This window comes from Anabrus simplex, chromosome 1 (genome assembly GCF_040414725.1).
Source record: "Anabrus simplex isolate iqAnaSimp1 chromosome 1, ASM4041472v1, whole genome shotgun sequence".
Classification (NCBI taxonomy): Eukaryota; Metazoa; Arthropoda; class Insecta; order Orthoptera; family Tettigoniidae; genus Anabrus; species Anabrus simplex.
The window spans coordinates 427658167-427683298 of record NC_090265.1 but is presented as its reverse complement, the minus strand read 5'-3'; the positions used below and the strand labels follow the sequence as shown (position 1 = coordinate 427683298).

General features: G+C 40.6%; 1 protein-coding gene across 1 annotated transcript in view; it reads left to right on the top strand.

Moving 5' to 3' along the window:
* LOC136866925 (diacylglycerol lipase-alpha) overlaps positions 1–25132 on the top strand; it is a 245167-nt gene that overhangs the window by 160646 nt on the left and 59389 nt on the right. The gene's annotated exons all lie outside the window — the stretch shown is intronic.

Here is a 25132-nt window from a genome sequence, read left to right as displayed (position 1 = left end):
CTCAGATGGAATGCCACTTCTAGGGAAAGAAGACAAAGCAGAAAGATGGCAGGAACATATCCAACAGTTGTATCAAGGTGAAGATGGGGATAATTTGGCTCTGGAACAAGAAGAGGCTGTTGATGCCGATGAAATGGGAGACCCAATTTCAAGGTCAGAGTTTGACAGAGCTGTAAGCGACCTAAATAGGAACAAGGCACCTGGAATTGATGATATTCCCTCTGAATTACTGACTGCCTTAGGAGAAACCAGCATGGCAAGGTTATTCCATTTAGTGTGTAAGATCTATGAGACAGGAGAAGTCCCATCCGATTTTTAGCACAATGTTGTTATACCTATTCCCAAGAAAGCCGGTGCTGACAGGTGTGAAAACTGTCGCACCGTTAGTTTAGTATCTCATGCCTGAAAATTTTTAACATGTATTGTTTACAGAAGAATGGAAAAACAAGTTGAAGCTGAGTTGGGAGAAGATCAATTTGGCTTCAGAAGAAATGTAGGAACACGTGAAGCAATCCTGACTTTACGTCTGATCTTAGAGGATCAAATCAAGAAGGACAAGCCCACGTACATGGCATTCGTAGATCTAGAAAAGGCATTCGATAATGTTGATTGGACCAAGCTATTTATGATTCTGAAGATGATAGGGATCAGATACAGAGAATGAAGAATTATCTACAATCTGTATAAAAATCAGTCTGCAGTGATAAGAATAGAGGGCTTTGAAAAAGAAGCAGCAATCCAGAAAAGAGTGAGGCAAGGCTGCAGTTTGTCCACCCTCCTTTTCAGTGTTTACATAGAACAAGCAGTAAAGGAAATCAAAGAGGAATTTGGAAAGGGAATCGTAATCCAAGGAGAAGAAATCAAAACCCTGAGATTTGCCAATGATATTATTATTTTATCTGAGACTGCAGAAGATCTCGAAGCTGCTGAATGGTATGGACAAAGTCTTGGGTAAGGAGTACAAGATGAAAATAAATAAGTCCAAAACAAAAGTAATGGAGTGCAGTCGAAAGAAGGCAGGTGATGCAGGAAATATTAAATTAGGGAATGAAGTCTTAAAGGAAGTAGATGAATATTGTGACTTGGATAGTAAAATAACTAACGATGGCAGAAGTAAGGAGGACATAAAATGCAGATTAGCACAAGCAAGGAAGAGCTTTCTTAAGAAAAGAAATTTGCTCACTTCAAACATTGATATAGGAATTAGAAAGATGTTTTTGAAGACTTTCGTGTAGAGCGTGGCATTGTATGGAAGTGAAACATGGACGATAACTAGCTCAGAAAGAAAGAGAATAGAAGCTTTTGAAATGTGGTGTTACAGAAGAATGCTGAAGGTGAGATGGATAAATCGAAACACAAATGAAGAGATACTGAATTGAATTGGCGAGAGGAGATCGATTTGGCTAAATTTGAAGAGAAGAAGAGACAGAATGATAGGACACATCTCAAGACACCCAGGACTTGTTCAGTTGGTTTTTGAAGGAATACTAGGTGGTAAGAACGGTAAGGGTAGACCAAGGTATGAATATGACAAGCAGATTAGAGCAGATGTAGGATGCAGTAGTTACGTAGAAATAAAAAGTTTAGCACAGGATAGGATGGCGTGAAGGGCTGCATCAAACCAGTATATGGACTGATGACTCAAACAACAACAACAACAACAACAATACCAACATATAAATGGTATGAGTAAAGAAGTGGAATCAGAGATAAGGCTTTTTGCAGATGATGTTATTCAGTATTGAGTAATAAATACTGGTAAGTTACAATATTGTGAGCAACTGCAAAATGACCTCAATAATGTGAGATGGACAGCAGGCAATGGTATGGTGATTGTACTGGGTTTATACCCGGTAGCTTTTATGGAAAGAAGCGGTGGGCCGAGGGAATGGGGCATAAAGGCACATTAAGTTTGCCAGATCACAATTTATTACATAAAGGGAATCCATTGCATTACTTTGATATGCAATTTTTCAAACAGCATAGGGACATGTCCCATTTAAAAGGAATAAACCAATTTACTAAAATAGTATAAACACATGTACATAGCCCAATTTACTAGTTAACATGCTATGCACTAGTCACAGGGCCTAGCCCTAAAATCATAAGACATCGCGCACTCACAAACACCAAACTGTAGGGTCTCTTGGTATCCCAAATTTCCGGGATAGTGCCAGATAGTTCTGGGTCATGCCAGAATAATCTCAAACTTAGCAATGCGGTGCAAATGCATATGCCTTCAAAGAAAATTCATCACAACTAGAAATACAAATATCGTAATATTTGCCCAATTTCCCAAAACATCCTGGTACTTTCACATACTGCACCAAGAAAAGTTGATTTTCAAGAGCATGAGGTCTTTCTAAGGGGTGTCTAGTCCTTAGGAAATGGTACAGAGAGAGAGGATCGCAAGGCAAAATAATAGATATATCTTTCTTTCCTTTATTCAATTTCTGGAATGTCACCCTATTATATCGCCGAATCATAGATATTTACTAGAAAATATCTCCCAATTTCAACAACAGATTATCGAAAAATCAAGTTGATCAAGTAAAATTTGACTAAATAATGTCTTTCTCAATCATTCAAGTCCATCAGAACTTTCATGGCATAAATTAATAATAAAGCATGTTGTAAGTAAATAAGAAATCCTGAAGTCTTTCAAATGGAACTTTCAATTTCAGTTTACGCTTTCTACATAAATGAAATAAAGTAAAATCTGTCATTCCTTCTTGTAAACACATAAAACTCAAATATGAAACACTTGAAATTAAATCTGATCTTCTGGGTATTGTCCTATTTTTTGTGACTTATTATGCACTTGACGTAAATATCATAAATTAAGAGTTTATGATACACTTTCACTATGAATGAAGCACTCAGTTGAAATCCTAAAGTTCCAATAGGTGAGAAAATACGACATTACGAGAGCACACTGTTATTTGAAAGTCTGTCTTTACTTTTGGGTGTCGTAATGCGTTAATTTTCCAAGTTTATGAAATGAAATATTAAGTAAGTGAGCTTTTGATGTTCTTTGTCAGTAATGACACTGTTTGTAAAAGTTCGGTTCAAAGTTAGATTTATGTTTTTGAATTTTTAAAAAAAAGCACTGATATAACCTGACATACACCTTCTGGTTGAGCTCGGACAGTTGAATACTGATCTGCAAGCAGCAATCTGGAACTCAGCTAACAGGTATCAGCACGATGTTCCATAGTACCACATTCCTGGAACTGTCCCTCGTAGTACCAAGTCCACGTTGATCGGCATCAAATCTCCGTCGATCTACGTCGTTCTCCATCATTCTCCGTCGTTCTCCGTCAATCTCCGTTGTCTCGAGTCAGGATTTCTCATGTTAATAAAAGAGTGGCTTTAACATGAGAAAGTCCAACTGACCAGGTTGAAATATGCACCATTTTATTTTCACTGTTAGAACTGATTATGATTGTCTCATAAATAATCACCATTCACTGGATGAGTAATATGTTGAAGTATGTCTATTATCATACATTACGATGATTGAAAAGAAGAAAACCCACTTCCACGCATAGTTTATTTTGACACTTACTGTACACTGTTCGTATTGTCAAGAACAACTTTCATTCGAAGCACAGTTTATCAAGGCTCACTTTCACAACAAAAACATAAATAAATAGCCCCCTCTCGTAATATCTCATAATGTTCCTTTCATTATCACATTTCTACAAGTATTCATGTATGAATTTTATACTTCACAATATCACTGAATTATGAAGTTCATTATACAGTCTATCCACACGGGTTGTTTCAAATGGTACAGTCTGTTACAATGATACGCGAACAGTCTTTCTACACAAATAAAAGTGTTCTAGACTCTGATAATACTCAAAATAGTCAACGTGTTGCAACCTGCACTCACGATATTCTAAGTAGAAATAGTTCAAGATCATTACAATTTAAAATAGCCATGCTAACTTTGAGTTTGTTCAAGTCATTCACATGAAAATTGAGATATTTGTCAAGTCCAAATATTGGCGAAATGTTACAAGTCTTATGACTTTGATATTATACACACGTTAATTTCCTAAGTTTGAACGTCTGATGAATTGCAAGTCCAACCATTTATAATTTACTCACTGGTATTCACAGAAACTAAGTGTTAACTTACAGTCAAAGTTGTATAAGTATGACGATGTTCCAGCAAGATGAATACTGAGTTCGACTCGTCGCGTGCAGCATGACATGCGAGTCACCTGTGAAGAATGCAAACTGAATTGCTACAGTCTGGTCTGCTGCTTATATTCCGTAAGACCCAAGGTTGCTTGCCACGTCACTGGGGGAAGTGTGCTTCCTTTCTCGCTTAAATCTCTTGAATGCTGTGATGGATTATATTGAAATTAACATATGTTTACGTTCAGAACATGAGCTGATGTATGTCTCATTTCCGTATCTTTATCGACTGAAAAGTTAGAAATTTTCCTTCCAGTAAATTCAAGAGAAAGGCGGGCAACATGTGGCAATGACGTCACCCGCAGGTTCATTGCTCGTGACGTGTCCAGCTCGGCACGAGGAACTTCGTATTGCACTCACACAAGATGTCGGGTATACGAACATATATTTCTGCTGTCCCTTTTCCAAATATTCTGGCAATTATAAAATAATGTACCAGGCTGGAACAGTTCCTGGTACAATACTCAGTAACTATATTTATTTATAGACTTCTAAAAGGTAGGGCTTTGCACAGCTTTAAAATTTACAAACAACAATTAAGTGATCTGTCCATATTCAAGAGACAACATAGCTAAGCAAAACACAGGTTGTAAGACCATAATATAAATCTAACATCCATACCATCCTTAAGAATGAAGCATACACAGGCCAAGAACCCTTTTAAAACTTATAATTAATTGGGGCTTTACACCTACTCAATATATACATTGCTTAAAAATTTCGTAGGTTATGATTTTCATTTCTGTGTTGACGTATAACTAATACAATAGAGTTTGAGGGATGTTCCACCATTCAACAACTCTATTATATTAGCTTAAAGATTGCAATCCACTTCCTCAAACTCCTCATATTGAGCTTCACAAAGGGAAAAAATCTATAAGCCTTGCCTCCACGTCTGGTGAGTGCTTGGTTCGATGCTGCAGCAGGACCAGCCCGCAAGTGTGCAGCGAACAAGCTAATAAGCCAGAATGATGATAAGGTCAAGCGAGCGCTACCCTGCCTGGAGCGCAGAAGGGTACATGCAAGGTGTCCCGCCTCTGATTGGTGCACCAAAAGGGGCGGGGTGTTTCTCACCAGAGCGTGGAGCCAAGAGGAAGATAGTCAACTTACGGCGGGTAAATACCACAGGGCGGGAAGAAACTTTCTTTTACTCTGAGGCCGTAAGGGGATGAAGACCAGACTTTATTTAAGAAAAAAAGGGCAAGCCAAAGAATACAATATACAATAAAACACGTACAAATAATAACACAGTTATAACACAGCTTGCAAGCACGATCACAAACGAAGAATACAAATGAAATAAGATGAAGGGGGAGGAGAGAAAACATTCCTCACGGCACAGTGATAAATGGCATTAGAAGTCAGGATATGAGTTTCACAAATAGGAAAAGTCATCTCAGTTTTAATTACTGCATTGATGGGGTGAAAGTTCCATATGGGAATCACTGTATCTAGGTGTTCATATAAGGTAAGATCTTCGTTGGGGTAATCACATAAATGGGGTGGTAAATAAAGGGTACAGATCTTTGTACATGGTTATAAGGGAGTTTAGGAGTTATAGTAAGGATGTAAAGGCAAGGGCATCTGGTAAGACCCCAAACAGAGTATGGTTCCAGTGTATGGGACCCATCACCAGGATTACTTGATTCCAGAACTGGAAAAACTCTAACGAAAAGCAGCTTGATTTGTTCTGGGTGATTTCCGACAAAAGAGTAGCATTGCAAAAATGTTGCAAAGTTTGGGCTAGGAAGGTTTGGGAGAAAGGAGACGAGCTGCTCAATTAAGTGGTATGGTCCGAGGTGTCAGTGGAGAGATGGTGTGGAATGACATCAGTAGACGAATAAATTTGAGTGGTGTCTTTAGAAGTAGGAAAGATCACAATATGAAGATAAAATTTGAATTCAACAGGACATATTGGGGCAAATATTCATTTTTGGGAGTTAAGGATTGGAATATCTTACCAAGGGAGATGTTCAATTAATTTTCAATTTCTTTGCAATCATTTAATAAAAGGCTAGGAAAACAACAGATAGGGAATCTGCCACTTGGGCAACTGCCCTAAATGCAGGTTTGTAGTGATTGAATATGAGGACAGAAAAGCTCCTCTTTTCTTTCTGTTCTGTACTTAGGGTTGATTTTTTTAAAACTCTATATATGTAGTTCTTGTAATATTCATTATTTTCTGCAAGTTCATATTTTTAATACTAATCTCCTTTCCAAAATTTTGCTTCTTTAAAGGGTCCCTGTCTTGTTTATCAAACTGTAAAAGGTTGCCTTCTTATGTTGTCCCAGGTGATTTCAATCACCTCTAATAAGTGTATTGGTTTGTGTTTCCTGTCTGAAAATTTGGTATTGAAAACTCTTGTTGCAACCAGGAATGAGTTAGCTGGAAGATTCGTAATGTCCCATAATGGACCATTTATATTGGTATTATAAATTTACTCATTTGGCACAAATATTTCAGGTTTCCTATGGGAATCAACATCTGTATCATCCGATGGCCAGGCAGGTATCAATTTTTGGTAATGAGACTAAGTCTCTCATAGTGCATTGGCACTGCCAGTGGCTCCAAGTAGACTACACAGTGGCCTCCACGGTATGCACTAGCCCTGCGTCTTGGTACGTGTGCTATTTACCAACTGATGAGCCCAACTTAGCACACTGGGGCGAAACGATGGCAACCAGGAATGAGTTAGCTGGAAATTTTATAATGTCCAATAAGGGACCATTTATATTGGTGTTATACATTTACTCATTCAGGACAAATATTTCAGGTTCACTATGGGATTCAACAGGGGCTGCCTGGCCGAGGCGGTAAAGGCGTGCTCGGTTTGCCCGGAAGGACGTGGGTTCGAATCCCCATTAGGAAGTTGTAAAATTTAAGAAACGAGATTTCCACTTCTGGAGGTGCATATTTCCCTGAGGTTCACTCAGCCTACACCAAAAATGAGTACCAGGTTAATTCCTGGGGGCAAAGGCGGCCGGGCGTAGAGCTAACCACTCTACCCCATCACGTGACGCGGTTAACAATGGTGGAAGCCTTTACCTTCCACTCCTCCAAGGGCCTTAATGGCCTGTATGGATGTGTCTTTGTCTTTGTCTTTGTCTTTGTCTTTGTCTTTGTCTTTGTCTTTGTCTTTGTCTTTGTCTTTGTCTTTGTCTTTGTCTTTATGGGATTCAACATCTGTATCATCCGATGGCCAGGCAGGCATCAATTTTTGGTAATGAGACGAAGTCTCTCATAGAGCATTGGTACTGCCGGTGGCCTACGCAGTGGCCTCCACGGTATGCACTAGCCATGTGTCTTGGTCAGTGTGCTATTTACCAACTGATGAGCCCCACTTAGCACACTGGGGCAAAACGATGGCAACCAGGAATGAGTTAGCTGGAAAATTCATAATGTCCAATAAGGGACCATTTATATTGGTATTATAAATTTACTCCTTTGGGACAAATATTTCAGGTTCCCTATGGGAATCAACATCTGTATCAACTGTAGTACCGTACTGTTTGTTTAAAGTGAGAAAATGTAAAGTTTTTCATTTGATCCACTATTTCATATGATAGCATTGCTTTAAATCGCTACATTCCTTCTGACATTTTTGCAGTGATCTATATTGACTTCAGTTAGGAAAACCGCAAAGAGAGTCTTTCTAAGAATACCTTAGCGAAGCACGGGTACATCAGCTAATCATAGATAATTTTAATACTTCTTTAGCATTAGTCACCTCCTCTATCTGGACATTATCCTTGTGACCAACAATATTTACATACTGCTGACTGAATACTTCTGTCGGTAGAAATTCATTAAGACTTACATTACTTTTGTAGCATGATAAGGATGTAATATGTTGGAAATCTTAAGTGGAATACCTTGTAGAGGAGAGATGTGTTCACTGCGACAGTTAAGAACCCACCTGCCATCCCCCTAGAAGGAATTTTGCTTTTATAACCTAATAGAGAAAAGCCTCCGTGGCTCAGACACCAGCACATCGGCCTCTCACCGCTGGATACCGTGGTTCAAATCCTGGTCGTTCCATGTGAGATTTATGCTGGACAAAGCGGAGGCGGGACAGGTTTTTCTCCGGGTACTCTGGTTTTCCTTGTCATCTTTCATTCCAGCAACACTCTCCATTCTCATTTCATAGCATCTATCAGTCATTAATAAGTCACTTTGGGAGTGGCGACCCCATCGTACTAATAGCCTATATCTGCTTCATTCATTCCATCCCTGACCCGGTCAATGACTGGAAAACAGGTTGTAGGTTTTCATTTTTAACCTAATAGAATTTATCACGCGCCATACTCCATCACCTAACTATATACCAGCATTTCCATTGGGTGAGACACAATGGATATGACATCACTCATAGCAATGAAGTAAATGAATTCCGTTACCAATCCGCACACAAGAAATACACAACTGTCCTGACCAATGAAGGTGTAACACGGGATACTAGAGGCCTAGGGCCGCTTCGCGGCTTCTAAGACCCCCTTTGCTTGATTCAGACCAATGGTCTAACCAATCCAAACCAATGGCTTTGTCACTAACCTACCCTAACCAATCAGTGTCACGTGGGATACTAGAGGCCTAGGACCGCTTCAGGGCTTCTAACCTGGGGGCTCACGCCCCCAGACCCCCTTTTGCTTGATCCAGACCAATGGTCTAACCAATCCAGACCAATGGCTTTGTCACTAACCTACCCTAACCAATCCAGACCAATGGAGGTGTCACACGGGATACTAGAGGCCTAGGGCCGCTTTGCTGCTTCTAATCTGGGGGCTTATGCCCCCAGACCACCTTTGCTTGATCCAGACCAATGGCCTAACCAATCAAGACCAATCGCTTTGTCACGAGACAATGGCTTTGTCATGAGATTCGTAAATTCAAAAGTAGCGCCGCTGCACTAGGACTAGTTCTTTATATGAACAGTTGGCAGCTCTGTCCGCCGCATGATCAAGCCCTTCGCGAGATGCAAGCGAGAGAGAAACAAATGACAGTGCAATCGCGCCTAGATGCGTGCACTGGAAAATGTAAGTTGTGCTGAATTTTTACCAATTTGAGGACCTCAGATATAAATTTGTTATAGTGAAATTTTGTTATAATGAAATATGTCAGTTCTTAAGCACTCGCCCATTGCTAAACCTGTTGAAGAATCTATGTTATTTCAACACAAATTCACACATAAAAATCCTTAATACTGTATTTATTAAATGAGAAGAAAATTAGGATACAAATATTTACATGAAGTAATGATATAAAGTACAGGTACTAGCAAGAAGTTTTCAGCATCTCAGATTTTACCCTGTACCAGTACATTATCTCCTCGACTTTATTTTTTGAAAAATTGTGTGATTTTCTTCTTAAAACTCCAGACACAAACGAATGTTCAAGGTAGTCAGCAACCACTGCACTTGAATTTAACACAGATTCTGGCACATCACTTCATGACAGAAGAAAATCCTGAAGACTACGTGCCATGTTTGTTGCCTGTTCAAGAGCCAAACTCTGTTGAACACTTTGAAGCACATCTTCCTCTTCCACCTCATCATCACATGGATTCTTATCACTTATAATATCTGCCACAATATCTTCTTCAGTGATTTCCTTGTTCACTAACACATCGCAGTCCATGTTGACATCTGTAAATTTACACTTGTTGGTACATCAAACAGAAAACTTCAAAACAACTTACATTTTCCAGCGCACACATCTAGGCGTGATTGCACTGTCATTTGTTTCTCTCTTGCTCGCATCTTGCGAAGGGCTTGATCATGCGGTGGACAGAGCTGCCAACTGTTCATATAAAGAACTACTCCTAGTGCAGCAGCGCTACTTTTGAATTTATGAATCTCGTGACAAAGCCATTACTCTGGTTTGGTTAGGCCATTGGTCTGGATCAAGCAAAGGGGGTCTGGGTGCTTACGCTCCCAAGTTAGAAGCCGCAAAGTGGCCCTAGGCCTCTAGTATTCCACATGACACCTCCATTGGTCTGGATTGGTTAGGGTAGGTTAGTGACAAAGCCATTGGTCTGGATTGGTTAGACCATTGGTCTGGATCAAGCAAAGGGGGTCTGGGGGCGTAAGCCCCCAGGTTAGAAGTCTCGAAGTGGCCCTAGGCCTCTAGTATCCCACGTGACACCTCCATTGGTCTGGGCAGTTGTGTATTTCTTGTGGCGGTTTGGTAACGGAATTCATTTTACTTCATTGCTCGGAGTGATGTCATATCCCATTGTGTCTCACCCAATGGAAATGCTGGTACGTAGTTAGGCGATGGAGTATGGCGCATGATAAATTCTATTAGGTTATAAATGCAAAATTCCTTCTGGGGGATGGCGGGTGGGTTCTTAACTGTCGCATTGAACACATCTCTCCTCTACAAGGTATTCCACTTAAGATTTACAACATATTACATCCTTATCATGCTATAAAAGTAATTTAAGTCTTACTGAATTTCTACCCCCCAAATTTTGTTATACTCGTATTTTACTGTCGCTGATTATCTTATCAAATAATTATGAATCAGCATCAGCACTACCCCTTCCCGGTCTGTACACTCCTAAGACATCAAGTTGCCTATTATCTTTAGAAATGAGCCTTACACCTAGAATTTCATATTTGTCATCTTTAACTTTTTCGTAGCTTACAAATTCTTCTTTCACCAGAATGAATACTCCCCATCGTACTATTCCTATCCTATCTTTACGATACACACTCCAGTTCCTTGGGAAAATTTCTGCATCCATCATTTCTCAGCCATGATTCAACTCCTTTTACAGTATCTGGTAAGTATATATTTATTAAATTAATTCTATTCCTTTCTTTACAATACTTCTACAGTTCAACACTAACAATTTTATGTCATCCCTACCTGACTTCTAGATAGATGCTTGTACTCTTATCACTGCTCCCTAGACCACCCTGTTCCCTAATGTACCTCCCTATAACCCTTCTAAACAAATTTCCTAACTTATATGTACCACTGCAGTTTAAGTGAAGGCCATCTAAGTGCAGATCCCTATCTCCTACCTACCCATTGGAAACTAGAAATCTCACTCCCGGTTTCTCACATTTAAATCCCCAATCACCTTCCAGTCAGTATCCCTACTACACAGTATTCCACTGATAATAATTTCTGCTTCCTTAAACTTCACCCCTGCTGCATTTACCAGATCCGACACATCCCCAATTATGTTGGCACTTATATCTGCTTGCCTTACGTTGTTGGTACCAACATGAAACACTGCCACCTTGTCCTTTCCCTCCTCCTTCTCTTCTTTCTTCAACATCTGCTTCAACCTAATTCCTGGATAACACTCTACCCTGGTTCCCTTTCCACCACATACTTTCCTCATATGTCTAACAATGGAATCACCCATGACCAGAGCTTCAACCCTACCCACCTCATTTGACCCCTCCCATCTTAGTCAGCCCTACCTTTCCTGACATCTGCAGAAGCTACTTCCTCCTTCCTTTTGTCCCCCCATGTCCCTATTCCACCTGTCTTTTCCTATCCTCTACTCTACATTTTCCTTTCCTACCTTTCCCCTTCCTCCTTGCTTCCACACTTCTCAGCAATGTTTCCCTGTTCCTCATCTTCCTTCTGTTGTTCTACGTGCAGTGACTCATACCATTTTCTCACAGACACCTGTCCTGAATTCTTATCCTGAATAGAACCCTTAGCCTGCAATCTCCTTCCCCTTAAAACATTCGACCACCTGTCTTCTACAATTCCTCCCTTTCCTTCCCATCCCTCTTTTATACCTACTGTATCCTGTACATTGTTTGAGAGAGGTCTACCTTCCTTCCTGTCTTCCGAGAGAATTGTATTCGAAATGAGAGGCAGATAAGACATAGTGCACAAACACAATATTCAGTTATCAACCGTGAGAGCTACAAAGTGAATTTGTTTTTCAATAATTTAATAAAGTCTTCTTTTTCATACTAACAAATGGTGATTCTAATTTTGTGTTGCATTTAGGTGTATAGGACAAAGTTTATGTAAAACTGGCTCTCATTATTCCAAGACATACAATGAGAGGTCAAGATCAAATATAATTAGACATACAGTAATAGACAAACAGCATACTGGTACTCAATAAGTCATTTATGAATATATTTTCATATTAAGTTTTTCTATATTTAGTGGCAGATAAAAGTGGGTTTTTTTTTTTCCTTTTTATTTTATAGAGCACACAAAGATAGCAAAATAACCTTTAAGCTATAGCTTAAAGGAAATGTTCACCGGGTGATTTGGCCGTGCGGTTCTGGGCGTGTTACTGTGAGCTTGTATCCGGGAGATAGTGGGTTCGGTCCCCACTGTCGGCAGCCCTGAAGATGATTTTCCATGGTTTCCCATTTTGACACCAGGCTAATGTTAGGGCTGCACCTTAATTAAAGCCACAGCCACTTCTTTCCCACTCCTAGGCTTTTCCTATTCCATTGTCACCGTAAGACCTATCTGTGTCGGTGTGGCGTAAAACAAATTGTAAAAGAAAGAGGAGATGTTCAACAGGAGGAACTGAAATTATAAAATTTGCAATGACTGACACATTAATTTAAATTGAGAGTAGATGTTTTTAGTTTAAGACTAGTTGTTTCATGAAAGTTTTTGAAAGGTGCAGTTATTTTGACAAATCTGTTATGTTATTCAGATTGAAAATTTTAATACTCGGAGATCTTGATGTTTTATTTTAACTGACATACAATAATTTTGTTCTTAGGTACAGGTTGTAAATATTTATTCAAATAATTTGCAAACTGTAATTTATTTATGAGGCAAGAGAAGGTAGTGATTGGTAGATTAAATAGCCACTGAAGAAGAGAACAAGTAGGTTCTTGAAACATGTATAGAACGTAGCATAATAAAAAGAATGTAAAAAGTACTGACAAGGTGAAACTATACAATTTAATTTGATTAGGTGATATATGATTTTGTGTATGGTATGTGGTTTCTATACTGTGAGTCAATAGAAGAGTGATGGCTCAATATCCCCATTCTCTTGATCTCCAATTCAGGAGAAGAATATATATAGGTCAGTTCCATGTTTGACCCAAAAGATTTATTCAAAACCAATCTGTATAAATACATTTATTGATTTGTAAAGAAAAGTTTCATGGTTTGAATATTTTGAAGCCAATAGTACTGTTTTAAATCAATATTTTGTGAACACTTGTTGAGTAATATGTGATTGTGTGTCTTAGTAAAGTTTGGTCTGGATAAGTAGAAGTTGTAAATTGTTATTTTCAATGTGATAAAAATTTGTTTCTCTGTCATGTGTTACTGTTCCTGCATAAATGGAGAAAGATATGACACAACACTAGTTTGACCTGAATGTGTTTCATGGACAATTGTTCTATAAATAGAAGTGTTGTAGCAGGTTTGCTTAGGATAAGTAGAACTAGCATTAGTTTGTCTGCAAAGTTGTAAAGAAAAGTTTAATTGTTTGAATGTTTCATATGCAGTTATACTGTGTAAAAACACTGTTTATTAAACACTCATAGATTAACATTTAATTGTATATGTCAGTTAAGTTCAGTTGTGTTTAGTGAAAGTTGTTAATGTAACCCTCTTTGAATTCAAATAAGCATGCACATGATCACAAAATCAGTAAATGAAAACCTGAAGTCTTTTTTATTTCAATTGCTAGAATACTGCAAAGATCATCACCTGTCAAGTAGAGTTACACAGCTTAGCAAAAGTTTGTAACCCATTAGTGCATAGCGTCCGAAAAAATCGGACGTCATAAAAAATAAAATTGTGTGATATTTATGAATGGTTTTAAGCCCACGATACTTTCTTGTGCTTCAGAAAGGCTGTAGCTAACAAGAACGTTTACTCTTCTTTATCCTTACCATTCATTGTTGAATGACACTTATTTTGTGCGTGTTGGCAAGATAGTACAAAGTTTTGTGCAACAGTCGAGATTTTTATTTATGAATTAACAAATATTTCCAATAATTGTAAACTTTGGTATGGACTATATTGTTGACACTCCTATGAATCTACTGACTCACACATGTCGCTCCCGATGATGGGTGTGAAACGGTTGATGACAATGACAGATGAGTACGAGAGTAATCTAAATTACGTTGGTAGAAACTTACTTCTGAGTAAATGTGAAGGGCAAATTGGTTCGACAAAATATGAAAAAAGGAAGGCTGCATCCAGTGGTAGTCAAAATATTACTGAAACTGTACAGATGGAACTGAAAAACCAGAAAACCATGCAAAAGGAAGCTGTCATATGAAAATAAAGAATCATTCATAAGATTGGGCCATTACCCCTGTTTCTGATATCCCTGATAGAAAATTCAAAAGCTTAAGTAAGGCAAATTGTAACACAAAAGAAGCAACTCCAAAGTGGACAAGATCACACTCTTCATCTCATTTGGTGACTGACTGTATTTTATCTCCCCCCCATCAGATGATGCGCAAAATTGTGAAATTCCACTGGACTTCTTTCTCTGCCAGTTGCTGTTGGATACGTTTCCACCTTTCCAAGTGTATACAGCAATGTAACATGAATAGCTGAAATAATTTGGAGTTGGAGGAAGTGTAGTCTTACCTCTCATTGATGCAGGTGGAACTGAAAAAAACATGGGGCATACAATATTCTTTGACAAATACTTTACATTCCTAAAATTGGTAAGACATCTGGCTTGAAGGGGAATAAGGGCAAGAGGGACATTTCGAGAAAACCAGACAGAGAAGTACCTTCAAAGAAAGGCGGACAGAAAAAAGAAGGGGATCATACGACCGCAAGAGTTTTGGTGGTCCGTTGCTGGTGACAACAGTGTTATCACTGCTGGTACGTACTACAAACAGATAGAGATAAGCAGTGCATCAAGGTGGTCCAGCGTAAAAAATAAGCAAAGTGTCTGTACCACAATGAAAGCTGTTCAAATCCTATCATAGCATCCGAAGAGTGGATCAGCTTGACCAGTTTGGACTTCACATGAAATGCTTCTGTGGGCATCATTATCAGTGAATACATAACCGTAAATAGCGCATACAATATTGTGATAAGTCTTAGGTGGAAACTGTAGATCTACTTTACAGTGAAAATTGGATAAGATAATTCAACTCTCTTAACACTACCTAGCTTGCAACATTATTGAATAATATAATGTTGAGTTACTAGGTTGTTGTCCTGACCTGAGTACACAGCATCCGATGTACCGGACGGCCTGTATAAATAAAACTATCACTTGTATGAATTTTCTGATTGTTGGAACGTGTTTCTACAATTATTGATGATGCTTGATGATGCTTGTTGTTTTAAGGGGCCTAACATCGCAGGTCATCGGCCCCTCTACAGTTATTAAGAGTGGAACTGTGTAGATAGATTGAAAGAAAAAACAAAAAATTAACTTTATGCAGTAATGGATAGAAGTCATAACAATGTCTCCCTCACTTATATAGAAAATTCATGACCACTTGAAACACAAATATCTTGATTTTAAAGAGTATTTAAAAATCTATGTACAATAGAAAGAATCAGAAATGAAAACTAACTTCTGCACTTGTGAAACATTGAAAGTAGACAGACACAAAAACAAAGAATATAAATGATCATGTAAGCACTGTCATATGACATAATCTTGGAATCAGGTAGGTGCACATCTTTCCCTTTGTGGCTGTTTTGGTGGAGAAACAATTGCCATCACAGGTGCTACTTCAGGTGGCTCTAGATTAAATGGCACTGCTGGAGAAGATTGGGTAGGTCCAAACATCACAGTTTCTTTTGGTTTCATAATCAAAGTTGAGCATAGCTGGTTAATGAGCTGTTTCACTGTCCTACCCAAATCCAGAATGACAAGGTAGTGGCACTTCTCCTGTTTCCTTTCTACTTCACTGAACTTCCAGACATCCTTGTTGTTCAAGAAAGTGAAGACTAGGACTTTCTGCCCCAATTGGAGATAATGAGCTGTGACAGCATCTACTTCTGAAGGTTAAGGATGATACAGAAAGACTGCATTCAGTCAAATTCAGTTTTCTATTCAGGTAAAATTTGGCAGGGGACTTGCCACAGGCCAGTGACGTTGTTCTGTACTGGAGAAATATATTCTTACTTTATCCTCAATTGTACCTTTGCCATTTGTAGCAGCCTTAAGTTTCTTCTTTGGTGTTAGAATATTGCATTCAGCTGGGCCATCTGCAGAGAGATGTCCAGGGGCTATAAATTTTCAAAAACTCCATTAAATGTACAGAATTAGCAGAACTTTTCGCTTTGAAAGTTTGATACATTGACTGTCCCAGTGACTTGTGGATATCCAAAAGTTGTAAAAATATTTTGAAGTAAATTAATTGTGGTCAAACTGATTGGGCTTCTTGGATCACTTTTTCTTCAGCCCATTTCAATTTTCCATGTACACAAACCAAACAGTATGAATTTTCAAAGGGACCACTGTAATTGATATGAATTCTTTCCCAGATTTTTGTTAGAGGATCCCTGGGATGAACAGATACTTTTAGAGAGGTATGAGTGTGTGGTAGTGCAGGTCTTGCATCCTTTCAATGTCCTGGTCACTGTTTGGTCAATGCACTTGATGATGGGTGAGCTGCTTCATTTTTGTCATTTGAATAGTAGGATAAAGCTACATATTTTAGGACAATAAACTTCCCATTGATTGTAATAGAAAGGAATAAAGAAATGAACATCAAAGTTGTCTGATGTTGGGGGCACTCAAGACAAAATGGAATGATCCGAAAAGGAAATTGTTTATGTACAATGACCATAAGAAATTCATCTTATATTATAACTTCTGTTAATGTGAGGAAAAATTATACTTACCTAAAAGTTATCCCTGTTGTTGCTACCATGGTTCACACACAGTTTATCCAGCTGAATGTATGTTCTATCATTTAATTTACTTAACTTATTCTCTTTCATTCCCACAACCATTTTAAATTCACTTAAAGTCCATTTAACAGTATGAAGGAAACATTGTCTCTCTTGAAGTGTACTGTTTTCTGCTTGGGAAACTGCTCTGCTTACACTATGAGAATCCATGAACCTACTGCGCCGGTGTAGCAGGGGGAGAGGTGATACTCCCACGTGGCGCGTCCCAGGTGGCGGATAGGGGGGTCCTAACCGGCTTGCTGGCGGACTTGAGGGAAATAAAATACCTCTCACGGACCAAACACACCACCCCCTGCGGGTGGGGGGCGCACATGTAGAATACACCCACGGTATCCCCTGCCTGTCGTATAAGTCGACTAAAAGGGGCGACCTAGGCACGGACATGGATTGCTGTTTGGTATAATGTGTTGGACCTCCTGTGGATGGGAGGGATTGAATACATTCTCAGGTAATCCCTGCCTGTCGTAGGTGAATTAAAGGGTCATGTGGCCATGGTCCCCTCTTTATTTTTTATTATTCTTCTGACGGTCAGATGTAGACCATTTCAAAATTGATGATGTGCGTGGTGCTCGGAGATGGGCCTCTTACGTGTGCGATTACGCTCAAAAGCCTGCAATTGACCACCCAGGAATCTTCCGGGTGGGAGCGCCATGTACCTGGGCAGTAGTATCCGCCTGACAACACAGGTCCCCGCACAGCGAAATGCCAGAAGGACAATTATTATTAATTATTTATTTATTCTTTTTTTTTTCCCTCTATATTTAGTGCTCTGTTCATGCTATTGCGGGTGACTGGAGGAAGGGAGTGCTCATTGCCTCAGTCATCCCGTATTAGGCATTGTCCAACATCGAACCCCAGGCAGTACCTGCTACGACCACGTGGGTATTACCTTGGCTGCTTGGTTTGGCTACAGAGACCCCTGATTGGAGTGGGTGGCATTGCGGAGGAAGATTTCGGGCATGGCTTCGAAACAAAGTCGCCCCTCTCAAGGTGGTCCCCCACCGAAGTCTTTAACATTTGCTTCCCTGAGAGGTTTAACTCCCTGGGAACATGCGCAGCGTGAATGAATGGGATCCAGCTTCCCTAGGTTTCTGGTCACTACCAGAACCAATGGGCATGATTTTAAGCTGGTAAAGTCAATCCTTTTTATTAGACACATTGAAGGCGTCTACGGCGAACTTGAGGACCTCAAGAAAATGTGCAACGGTAGTTTGCTTTTGAAGACTCGTACAGCAGTGCAAGCTGATCAGTTGCTTCAGTGCAACCACTTTGGCGAAATCCCCATCAAAGTGGAGGAGCAGAAGTCCTTGAATCTGGTTTGCGGAGTCATCTTTCACCGCGACCTTATTTTGAACACTGACGATGAGTTGATGGAAGACATGAAGAACCGTAGCGTGACACACATCCAGCGCATTACGCGCAAGGTCAACGGTGAAGATGTTGCCACTGGTGCCTTCATTGTCTCTTTCAAGTTGTCAGTGTTACCAGAGAAAGTCAAGGTAACAACTTATCGTTGCGATGTGAGGTCGTACATCCCGCCTCCTATGCGATGCTATGAATGCTAGCGGTTCGGATATATGGTATCTCGTTGTTCGAATCCGTCTGTCTGTGATACATGTGGACGAGTAGCTCATGGTGCGGAGGAGTGCACAACTCCGTACAAGTGCACTAACTGCTCCGGTTTTCATTCTCCTCGGGATCGGAACTGTCCGACATATCTGAGTGAAAAGAAGATCCAGGAGATCAAGACCCTGGATGGTCTTTCCTACCAGGAAGCGCGCCATAATTATAATTCCACGAATACACCTGCCCGTACACTCGACTATAGCATGATAGTTCAGAGTCTTTCAGGTTCGTCATTTACAACATCGTCACCTGTGCTGATCGCTGCGCCCAAGGAGACTGTTGCTCCTCCGAGCAACATCGCAAAGAGTAAAAGCTCGAAGGGGGGACCATCCCACCTTCGACCAACCAGAAGTCTGTGCCGGCTGGAAACTGCCAGGTGGGGGAAGGCTAAATCTTCCCCCTAAGAGGTCAGCGAAAGCCATGCCCCAGCCGGCGGAGGCTGCATCGTCAACCAGGGCTGGGAAACCATCTCCCAGCTCGTCTAAACCAGAAAAGAAGGCGGCAAAGAAGAGCGCCCTTGCTGAGCACTCTCGCACTTCCCCTGCGAAGGAGAAATCATGCCCCCCATCTGGAGGGTATGAGTCTGCACCAGGAGGTACTACTGCTCCAAATCCTGTGCGCTCTCCTCGTAGGGGAACTGCTCGCCCCCCAAAAGCGTCAAAGTTCTGAGCGGCATCCCCACTGTCTGTTGATGACGCGATGGATGTCGCGCTCTCATCTACATCTACGGATGTAGATGTTGATAGTCTTTAGGGGTGTGAGCATTTTGTCGCTCATCACCTAACACTCCTTTTATAGTCCATACTATGGCACTGTTACAGTGGAATTGTAATGGTTATGACAGGGATCTTGCTGAGTTATGTCAGCTCATTAGTGAGTATGCAGCGAGTATAGTCTGTATTCAGGAGACCAACTTCAGACCTGATCATCGTATGGTCTTGAGAAATTTTAGACTATACTCAACAGAATGATATTATGCCCACCGGGCATCTGGTGGCGTCGGCATTTTTGTCTGTTCTGATACTTATAGCGAAGAGGTTCCTCTCAGGACCCCACTGGAAGCAATTGCAGTGCGGGTACGTCTGCCTGTCATAGCAACAGTGTGTAATGTTTATTTTCCACCAGGCCAGCGTCTTAACTTAAATTATATCACTGATCTTATAGATAAGCTTCCACCTCCTTTCATCTTGTTGGGTGATTTTAACGCCCATCACCCCGTATGGGGCTCTGAGACGCCTTGCCTCAGGGGATGAGAGCTGGATTTATGTATTTTGAACACAGGGGAACCAACTCACTTTAGTGTACGTTACGGCACATATTCTCGCATAGACGTAAGTTGGTTCTGCTGTTTCGGTGGAATACACACGATGATCTCTGTGACAGTGACCATTTTCCCATCATCCATACTTTGTTGAGACATAAATCCGTCGAGGCTCTCCCTCGATGGATTCTTAAACATGCTGATTGGCCAACGTACACATCACTAGCTGTCTTTAACGATGATATCAGTCGGACCGTCGGCAAGGAAATAACTTACATAACCCAAGTTATTCTTGCTGCTGCTGAGGAGTCCATTCCGTCCTTCTCAGGGACTCCTCGTCGAAAACTCATTCCTTGGTGAAATGAAGCAATAGCAGCAGCTATCAAAGAATGCCATCGAGCTCATAAACCGTAGACAGCCTACTGTGGCCAACCTGATAACATTTAAACAACTCTGCACTTAGGCGCGAGTCCTTATTTGCCAAAGTAAGAAAGCTTCTTGGGAGAGATATGTGTCGTCTATGACATCACAAACTCCATCATCTCAAGTGTGGACTAAACTTCGGTGTACTTCGGGTATCCATGGATCATCTTCGGTACTGGGAATTTCCATTGCAGGCAATATCGTCACTGAGCCACTCTAGATTGCTAACCATCTAGCTCGCCATTTCATGGATGTGTCTGGCTCTGGGAATTACCATCGAGATTTCCTCACTCTGAAACGGGAGGCAGAACGTCATCATCTCAGTTTTGCCACTCAGGCTTCAGAGGACTATAACGTGCCCTTTACAGAGTGGGAACTCCGCAGCGCATTAGTACTTTCTAAGGACATGTCTCCTGGACCAGACAACATCCATAACCAGATGTTGAAACACCTTAGTGGGGACAATCTTCTATATCTCCTTCGTATGTTGAACCGAATCTGGATGGAGGGTGACTTTCCGTCTCAGTGGCAAGGGGGCATCATCATTCCTGTTCTCAAGCCTGACAAAGATCCTAAATATGCAGGAAGTTACAGACCTATTTGTCTTACAAGCTGCCTGTGTAAGCTATTTGAGAGGAAGGAAAATCGCCGACTTGTGTGGTGTCTGGAGAAACAAGGACTCTTGTCCGAGTACCAGTGTAGTTTTCGAGCCGCTCGATCCACCACTGACCACTTGGTATGCCTGGAGAGCTCTATCCAGGATGCGTTTCTTTGCAAACAGCATTTGGTAGCTGTTTTCTTTGACTTAGAGAAGGCCTACGACACCACATGGCGATATGGTATCCTTTCAGTCCTGCATCAATGGAGATTCCGAGGTAACTTGCTGATTTTCATTGCGAATTCTTTGTCCTTCCGTCTATTCCGTATCCGAGTAGAGAGGACATATTTGCAATACCATGCTCAAGAAAATGGAGTCCCACAGGGATCGGTTCTTAGTATCACTCTGTTTGCGATTGCCATAAACGGTATTGTTGCTGCTGCTGCTGCTGCTGGTTCAGCAGTAATACCGTCGCTGTATGTGGATGATTTTGCTCTGCACTATAGCTTGCACAGTATGGCAGTCGCAGAGCGACAATTACAGCAAGCTATTAGGAGGGTGGAGCAGTGGACGTTAGAACATGGCTGTCGGTTCTCTATCGCAAAGACCTCTGTTGTCCACTTTTGTCGTCAACGTACTCTTCACCCCCATCTTGAACTTTCTCTAGGAAATGTCGCTCTTCCCGTGGTTGACACTTACCAATTTCCTGGGCTCCTTTTTGACAGTAAATTATCATGGGAGCCACATGTGCGGGAGCTAAAAGTGCTATGCACCAAGAGGCTTAATCTCTTAAAGTTTCATAGAAGCGCTAATTGGGGAGCTGACCGTGCGGTGCTCCTACGATTCTACAGGGCACACATTTTATCCAGGTTAGACTACAGCAGTGCAGCATATGGCTCAGCAAGACCAAGCGTTCTTGCGAAGCTGAACAGCATCCACCACAGCGGGTTAAGGTTGGCAACGGGAGCTTTTCATACTAGCCCCATAGCTAGCCTGCTCGCTGAGTCTGGTGTCCTGCCTTTACACCTGAGGCACCAGTAAATGCTTTTTTTGTATGCTGCTAATTTGCGACAGATGCCACTTCATCCAAGCTATCCTTGTGTGTTCAACAATGGCAACTGTTTGCTGTACGCTGCTTGTCCTCAAACAACGTGGCCGGTTGAAATATGCTTGCATAGCAGTTACAGATTGTTTCACATACCTTCGGTTCCTTGCCTTGTCAGACAACCAAGTGGGGTACCTCCGTGGGTAGTACAACGACCTGAAATAATCCTGGATCTGCACAGGGGCCCGAAAGAAAACACGGACCCTTCGATTTATTGGAGGCTCTTCCTGTTCGTTATTAGCCTCTATCCAGGTTCAGTCGTCGTCTACACAGATGGTTCAAGGACAGGAACAAAGGTGGGCTGTGCGTTCGTTGTCGACAACGATAGGTTTCTTTTGCTCTCCCGGAAACCTGTCATGTGTACACAGCAGAGCTCTATGCTATCTGTGAGCTCTGCGGTACGCACTGTCCAATGGACGCCGACACTTTCTTCTGTGTACTGACTCCTTGAGTTCACTACAGTCTATTGATACTTGTTTCCCTCGACACCCTCTCATGCAGAGGGTCCAGGACCTGCTGGCTGGGTGCTCAGATGCTGGCACCAGAATCACTTTTATGTGGCTCCCAAGCCACATGGGTGTAGAGGGAAATGAATTAGCAGATAAGACTGCCAAGGAGGCAGTTACACTGCCCCTGTTGCCTTTCAAGGTTCACACAAGTGATATTTGCACTCAGCTGAGACATCTGGTTATGTCCCATTGGGAGATGCAGTGGCAGGCCATTCCACTTCCAAATAAGCTGAGAGCGATTAAAGGAACAACGAAGATATGGAGGACTTCCCTTCAGGCTTCTCGGAGGGAAGCCATGGTATTATGTCGTCTTTGGATTGGCCACAGTATCCTGACTCACTCGTATCTTTTGAAAGGAGAACCCCCTCTGGTGTGTACCTGCAGCGATCATCTTACCGTAGTACACATCCTTACGGAGTGTATGGACCTGGTCGATCTTCGCCGTAGTCTTAACCTCTTGAGTACAATCTCCCTTATCTTGCGAGATGACGAGCAGTCAGCAGACCTCGTCATCTGCTTTATGAGGGATAGTGGTCTGTTTGTCGTGTGTAATGATGTCCTTTGTCCTCGTGTATTTGTGTCAATTGCGCTTTTATCCCATTGACTTCATTTTAGTTTATGTTGCATATTTTAATGTGTTATTTTAACGTCTAATGTAAATTATGTATATATATATCTGTACTATCAGGCATTGCGAATTAGATCCACAGACTGTTTTTATCTCATACTCATTTTATCATCACCAATTTTTTTAACTCTAGTCAGTGGATACATTTTAAATTTTTACCTATCGTATATCATGTCGTCCATCTCGTCTCATTAGGGGCCGATGACCTGCGATGTTAGGCCCCTTAAAGCAACAAGCATCATCATCATCACACTATGAGAATATAGGAGTCCCCTTCACTCCAACTCCTTTGTTACTGCCTACCACTGTCACTCCGTGCCTGCTGTGCCTATCTCTGCCTGCGTGACCGAAGGCTAACAGCAACTGGATATGAGCATGAGTGAAAACTCTACTATAAACTACCCATACAAAATAGGAATATCAGTTTATATAGATAGTACAATCAGTTAAAGAAATTGGACCTGAAGTTTCTGCCAAAGAGACATTTCATTGCACATATACATTCAATTTAACAGAGGACAAAATCATGGTTATTGAATTTAATGTAAGGTGGCTTTGGAAGCAACATGATGGACTTATGACGTAGAATTTAAACACCCGACACCCGAAGAAGAAGAAGAAGAAGATCCCGTTATGAGAAAATACCAAACACAGGCAAAACCCACAATTAAATAATGTAACAAATACACTTTGCAAGCATAGATAAAATTTAGGTAGAATAAAACACAGCATAATAAGAATAAGAAGAAAGATACCCCAAACAAAAATCAGGAGAAAATATCAAAAACAAGCAAGAATCTTGAATAATTAAAAATACTTACAGAGTAAACTTAACACTCATAGGCCCACAAACCATGATTCCAAATCACCTCAGTTACAATTTAGAATGCTTTTAAATATTTATGAAAAATGGATATGAATAGTTCATCCACATAATAATACTCAAAATTAATTTTGAGTTAAAATTGCTGACAAAAGTCTTTTTAGCTGACATGAAATCAACAAATGTTTCTTCTTTCCATGGCGTCATTAATAATTTGAGTAGCCACTATAACTTTTTTGTTGTTTTTTCTTGTTGACTCAAATTTAAGATAAAATACTCCTGCATTAATCCACCAGGCTGTAGAATAGTTTAGTTTATAGAAAAATGTTGAAGTTACTTATATCAGGCAAGACGAAAATAAGGAAGGTAATCCATACCTTATGGTATCACTTTCACCAGGATCGGCACACAGCCATTTGTAAATTTTAACACATTAAAACTCTTCTGTCCACATCCAAAGGAAAAAATAAATCAAAACTACATATATACTTTAAGTTTAAAATTTAAATCACTCTATCCTGGAGTATCAAACTCCGTTCCGCTGACCACAGGACGTGTTCCAACGGACACATACAAATGCACATCCATTTTGGATCACAGACATGGGCGAAGTGCTCAGTAGCGAACTTACTCAAGCAAGAAGAAGCTTTCAGCGCATGTGCGTCAGTATTGATTTTTCTGACAGGCCAATGACTGCTCTCATCAAGGACGCAACAGTTACATATCACACATTTTAAATAATTAGAAATGGTAGAATTACACCAATTAAACAGGCGTACCAAATAATGGATCGTTAAACGGGAATAGTTTCCCAAAACATAGGTTAGATATGCTCCAAGAAATAGTGTTTCACTTATCCATGTTACAGTTTTAATTTATTAAAATTATTAAAGGGTACGAGTTTGTCTATTTAAAATTGAGTCCAATAATGATGTGTGTTCAACACATTATTTGTCATCTTCAAGCCAATGAGATCATCAAGTGAATGACATTCAGGCAGTAAGTCTTACCACTGTTCTAATGGAACTCATTATCTTGAAGAATTCAAAAGGAGATTTTCTGTTAGTGCCAAACCATTCAGGCAG